We start from the raw sequence: 7,145 nt of genomic DNA on the forward strand, positions 1-7,145 counted from the left end.
AAATGAAAATGAAAACACAATGGTCCAAAACCATTGGGATGCAGCGAAAGCAGTCTGAAGAGGGAAGTATATAGCAATACATGCCTACCTTAAGAAGCAAGAAAAATCTCAAATAAACAACCTAACCTTACACCTAAAGGAGCTAGAAAAAGAATAACAAACGAAGCCTAAAGCCAGCAGAAGGAAGCAAATGATAAAGATTAGAGCAGAAATAAATGATATAGAAACTAAAAACAAAAAGAAAAAAATAAAACAAAATGCAATAGAACAGATCAATAAAACCAGGAGCTGGTCCTTTGAGAAAAAATTAATAAGATTGATAAACCTCAAGACAGATTTATCAAAAGGGAAAAGACCCAAATAAATAAAATCACAAATAAATAAAGTCATGAATAAATAAAATCACAAATAAATAAAATCACAAATGAGAGAGGAGAAATACCAATGAACACCACAGACAGACAAACAATTATAAGAGAATATTATGAAAAACTGTATGCCAATAAATTGGACAACCTGGAAGAAATGGATAAATTCCTAGAACCATATAAACTGCCAAAACTGAAACAGGAAGAAATAGAAAACTTGACCAGACTGATAACCTGCAAAGAAATTGAATCAGTAATCAAAAAGTTCCCAGCAAACAAAAGTCCAGGGCCAAATGGCTTCACAGGTGAATTCTACCAAACATTTAAAGAAGAGATAATACCTATTCCTTTAAAATTATTCCAAAAAGTAGAAAAGGAAGGAAAACTTCCAAATTCATTCTATGAGGCCAGCATTACCCTGATACTAAAACCAGATAAAGACTCCACTGAAAAAAGAACTGCAGGCCAATATCCCTGAGGAACATGGATGCAGAAGTTCTCAATAAATATCAGCAAACTGAATCCACCAATACATTAAAAGAATCATTCACCATGATCAGGTGGGATTTATTCCAGGGTTGCGAGGATGGTTCAGCATTTGCAAATCAATCAGCGTGATATTCCACATAAAGGATAAGGACCATGTGATCGTTTCAATAGATGCAGAAAAAGCATTTGACAAAGTACAGCTTCCATTCATGATAAAAACCCTCAACAAAGTAGCTTTAGAAGGAACATACCTCAACTGAATAAAGGTCATATATGAAAATCCCACAGCTAATATCCTCCTCAATGGGGAAAAACTGAGAGGTTTTCCCCTACAGTCAGGAACAAGACAGGATGCCCACTCTCACCACTGTTATTTAACCTACTACCGGATGTCCTTGCCACAGCAATCAGACAACAAAAAGAAATAAAAGGTATTCAAAATCATCGAGGAAGTAGTAAAACTTTCACTATTTGCAGATGACATGATACTCTATATAGAAAACCCAAAAGACTCACCCCAAACATTGCGAGAACTGATACATGCATTCAGTAAAGTTGCAGGATACAAACTCAACGTACAGAAATCTGTTGCATTCCTTTTTTTTAAGTAGGCTCCATGCCCAATGCAGGGCTTGAACTCACAACCCTGAGATCGAGACCTGAGATCAAAAGTCAGACACTCTACCGACTGAGCCACCCAGGCGCCCCTGTTGCATTTCTATATACCAATAATGAAGCAGCAGAAAGAGAAATCAAGGAATCAATCCCATTTACAATTGTATCAGAAACAATAAGATATCTAAAAATAAAACTAATAACTAAGGTGAAAGACCTGTAATCTGACAACTATGAAACACCGATGAAAGAAACTGAGGGTGACGCAAAGAAATGGAAAAACATCCCATGCTCATGGATCAGAAGAACAAATATTGTTAAAATGTCTATACTACCCCAAGAAATCTACACATTGAATGCAATCCCTATCAAAATACCAACAGCATTTTTTCACAGAGCTAGAACAAACACTCGTAAAATTTGTATGGAACCACAGAAGACCCTGAATAGCCAGAGCAACCTTGAAAAAGAAAAGCACAGGAGGAGGCATCGCAATTATGGGGCTTCAGATTATATTACAAAGCTGTAGTGATCAAAACAGTATGATACTGGCACAAAAATAGACAACATAGAGCAATGGAACAGAATAGAAAACCTGGAAATGAACCCACAACGATATGGCCAATTAACCTTTGGCACAGCAGGAAAGAATATCCGATGGGAAAAAGACAGTCTCTTCAACAAATGGTGTTGGGAAACTGGACAGCTACATGCAAAAGAATGAAACTGGACCACTTTCTTACACCATACACAAAAATAAACTCAAAATGGATGAAAGATCTCAATGTGAGGCAGGAAACCATCAAAATCCTAGAGGAGAACACAGGCAGTCACCTCTTGGACATTGGCCATAGCAACTTCTTTCTAGGTATGTCTCCTGAGGCAAGGGAAACAGAAGCAAAAATAAACTGTTGGGACTTCATCAAAATGGAAAGCTTCTGCGCAGTGAAGGAAACAACAAAACTAAAAGGCAACCTATGGAATGGGAGAAGATATTTACAAATGACATATCTGATAATGGGTCAGTATCCAAAATATGACTTCTAAAAGGCAACACCCAAAAGGAAAAATAATCTGATTAAAAATGGGTAGAAAACATGAATAGACATTTTTGCAAAGAGGGCCAACAGATACATGAAAAGATGCTCAACATCACTTACCAGGGAAATACAAATCAAAACTACAATGAGACATCACCTCACACCTGTCAGAATGGCTAAAATCAACAATGCAGGAAACAACAGGTGTTGGCGAGGATGCAGAGAAAGGGCAACCCTCTTGCACTACTGGTGGGAATGCACACTGGTGCAGCCACTCTGGAGAACAGTATGGCGGTTCCTTAAAAAGGTAAAAATAGAATTACCCTACCATCCAGCAATTATACTAATAGGCATTTACCCAAAGAATATAAAAACACTAATTCAAAAGGATACACGCACCCCAAAGTTTATAGCAGCGTTGTCTGCAATAGCCAAATGATGGGATCAGCCAGTGTCCATCAACTGATGAATGGGTAAAGAAGAGGTGGTATACATATACAATGGAATATTACTCAGCCCCCAAAAGAATAAAATCTTGCCTTTGCAATGACAAATAGAGTATTAGAGAGTATTATGCTAAGTGAAGTAAGTCAGAGAAAGACAAATACCATATAATTTTACTCATATGTGGAATTTAAGAAACAAAACAAACGAGCAAAGGGAACAAAAAGAGAGGCAAACCAAGAAACAGACTCCTTTCTCAAAAAGATTTTATTTGAGAGAGAGAGAGAGAGAGCACAAGTCGGGGCGGGGAGGGGCAGAGGGACAGGGAGAAGCAGATTTCCCGCTGAGCAGGGAGCCTGACACGGGGCTCGATCTCATGACTAGGAGATCGTGATCTGAGCTGAAGGCAGATGCTAAACTGACTGAGCCACCCAGGTGTCCCAAGAAACAAACTCTTAACTATAGAGAACAAACTGATGGATGGTTTCCAGAGAGGGTGGGTGGGTGTGGGGGGATGGGTAAAATAGGTGATGGGGATTAAGGAGTGCATTTGTCATGAGCACCGGGCGATGTGTGGAAGTGTTAAATTACTATATTGTGCACCTGAAACTAACACTCTATGTTTACTGGACCTAAAATAAAAACTGAAAGAATAAACAAAAACTGAAGAAAAAAAAAAGAGGTCCAAATATATATGTTCTCTTCAGCTCCCATCTTAGAGTTTGGTCAGCTGGGTGTTCGGAAGGAATCTCTCACTGTAGTGCTAAGCCTGAAATGGTGCCCTGAACATGAGAGGAATGGGAAGAGTAAGGATCCAGCTCATTTTAAAGCACCAGCCCCCTGAGCACTCAGTTCCTTCTCTATTCCCTGGATCCAATGAACTGTGGCGTGAACTCCTGTTATCAGCTAAAAGGCAGGTGTTTCTGTAACCTTAGTGTGACCAGATGACAATTTCAAAAGGGGTTGGTGGAGGGGGAGTGAAGTCTAAAAGGACTGTGGCACTCTTTGTTCTCTTAGGTTCTTTAGGGATGAACCCTTCTATGTATGTTTTTCATAGCTGTGATCAGCATGTGTGCAGGCTGTTTTCTGTTTTGCTGCTTTCATTTAACATTATTTTACATTCTGCTTCCCACTTGCGCAGCGTACGTAATCGTCATCTTTAATGGCCGGGTAACATTCCGTTGTATTGAATGGCATGATAGTTTTTAGGACTGGGCTCCTTTCTCTAAGCAGATATAAAAGTTTTCCTGTTTCTTAGCACCAGAGGTCTATTTTAGTTCCTGGAAGTGGAGACTAGCATGAGCATGGTATCCTTGAATCATCCTCACACAGCACATTTTGAGTGCTTTGTTAACATCACTCTGCCCACCACCTGACAGCAGAGCCTCCTGGGCTCCCTGGCCCTGAGCCGTGCACTTCAGAGGCATAGGGATGGAAGTACAAGCCCCTGACCCCCACGACCCCCAGCTCGTACTATCTCCATGCCAACAGCAAGAAGTTCTTGCTGCTTTCTCACTCACCTGGGTTCCCTCCACCTGCATTTCACATAGAGATACAAGAGAAAAGGCAAGGAGAGTGGGAGGGTGGATTATTATAGCTAAAGAAGTAAGGCACCGGTCGGGGGTGCCATGGCTAAAGTTCTTCGAGGCACCCCTGTGAAAAATGAAGTAGGATATGGGGATGGTTTCCAGGCCTGGCAAGCTGGGCCATAGCCCTCACTCTCTACACCCCTTCCTGTCAGAAATCCCAGGTTTGGGCATCCAGTAAAGGGTTAAAAGGGATGCGCAACAAAGCAGGTGAGTCCAGGCGTGACCTCTACCCCACCCATGGCCAGTGGCACTCTATGGTTAAGAATGCTAGTTGGCAGGATTCTCCTGAGAAGAGTGTTCTATTCAGTGCGCTTGGTTAGGTCTCACTAGTAGCAACTGCCTTGAAAATGAGTGATTCTAATTGGTTCCTGGGAGGGAAGAGTGATATTCAAAACACAACTCGTATGGTCCAAGCACCAAACACTCAAACAGTCAGGGATTTATAGCTATGTTGGCTTCTACTGGTTTCCATGCCCTAATCCTAACTGATCACTGTTCTTTCTTAACTCTTACTGTGTACTCATTATATGACCTGTGTTCTGCAGATCACACCGGATACCAGTACGGCTGACAGGGTACTCCAGGCAGGTAGAAACAACATATACATGAAGAGTGGTGAGTAGATGCCAGGAGTTGAAAACCATTCCAAACAGAGGGACTCCCCTCTATCCCTGCATATTGAATTCTCTAGTCAGAAAACCCAGGCCTGTCCTGCACGACAAAATGGACAAGTACTCAGAGCCATATGGGGCTTGTTGGAATGATGGACCAGGGTCTTTTGCTCACAAAGTGCCTCTGACAAGGAGCTAAGCTCTAAAAGTCCTAGAGGAGGGAGGCCAAGACCTTGACAATGAAAGGAGAGAAATTCCCAAGGCAACCACTTGCCCGAAAGAAAATTTGCCCCCGAGGGTCAAGAAACTATCCTTAATCTAGGTCTTGGGCTGCTATGCTGAGACGTGGATTTGTAAGACCTCTTTGGCAGATTTACGATTTTCAAAGACAAGGATATGGGAGGCAGTGGTTAGCAGTGGTTATATAGTCACCCTAAATTCTCCATGCTCTTTTTTTTTCCTTCTTATTGTTATGTTAATCACCATACATTACATCATTAGTTTTTGATGCAGTGTTCCATGATTCATTGTTTGCGTATAACACCCAGTGCTCCATTCAGTACATGCTCTCTTTAATACCCATCACCAGGCTAACCCATCCCCTCACCCCCCCTCCGCTCTAGAACCCTCAGTTTGTTTTTCAGACTCCATTGTCTCTCATGGTTCATCTCCCCCTCCAATTTCCCTCCCTTCATTCTCTTCCTGTTATCTTCTTCTTCTCCTTTCTTCTTCTCCTTCTTCTTCTCCTTCTCCTTCTCCTTCTCCTTCTCCTTCTCCTTCTCCTTCTCCTTCTTCTTCTTCTTCTTCTTCTTCTTCTTCTTCTTCTTCTTCTTCTTCTTCTTCTTCTTCTTCTTCTTAACATATAATGTATTATTTGTTTCAGACATACAGATCTGTGATTCAACAGTCTTGCACAATTCACAGTGCTCACCATACACATACCCTCCCCAATGTCTATCACCCAGCTGCCCCATGCCTCCCACCCCCCACCACTCCATGCCCTTTTTACATTAGAATCCAAGGCATCTCTCTTTGGGTTGTCCTTTGCAGAAAAGAGGATCCCTTTCCCAGAAGGGGGGGTGTAGCTGTCTAATGATCTAAGCTTCTCCCCTAATCATAATAAGAGTAGCTAACATTTAATGAGCTACTTAATATGTGCCAGGCACTTTGCTAAGAATTTTTATATGGATTTTCCCCTTTGATCCTGACAACAACTCTGTGAGGTAGGTACTCTTATTTCTGTCTTCACTGGGGGAAATTGCCAGGGTTACCCAGCTTGATATGGGATTTGGAAAGTACAGTAACAGCCTGCAGCAAGAAAATTAAGATTCACTCAAAAAATAAAGAGAGGTATGCCGGCTGTATTTGGGGGTATTCTTTAAATAACTCTGTGATTGATGGATTCTATGTAGGAAAAATTTGGTTGACGCTCAGGAACACGTACATTGTACAAAGGGAATCGGGCCAATATACTGAAATGCGGTTTTATCAGGTTGTTTCAACTTAAATTCCCCAACTTGCCCACATTTATAGGTAGCACTCCCACCCCCTTTTAACCACACTTCCCTCTTGGCTGGGAAAGTATGCCTGCCTCATAAACATACATGCCGTAGAGACAAATGTGGATGATCCAGTTTTCTTAAGACGAGTTTGTTGAATTACATGTCCTGTTTGATAAAACTCTTCTTCAGTAGAGATATTTGCTGAATCCCTGGGTGAGAATGATTGTCAACAGAATTCTCCAGTCACATTTATTAGGCAAATTGGAAGAAAGTAGGTGGGTCAAGAGTGGCCAGAGAAGACCCAAGGAGGAAGCAGTATTTGGGGACGGGAAAGATACCATACGGGCTCGGGCACACAGGAGATGTGGATTTTAAGAGCAGCTCTGTCAGTGATTGGCTGTGCAATCTTGGGCAAGTCACTTAACCTCTCTATACCCCAAACTTCTCATCTATTTGACAACTGAGGTTGGACTAGAGGCTCTGTGAG

The sequence above is a fragment of the Zalophus californianus genome, chromosome X (assembly GCF_009762305.2).
Source record: "Zalophus californianus isolate mZalCal1 chromosome X, mZalCal1.pri.v2, whole genome shotgun sequence".
NCBI lineage: Eukaryota > Metazoa > Chordata > Mammalia > Carnivora > Otariidae > Zalophus > Zalophus californianus.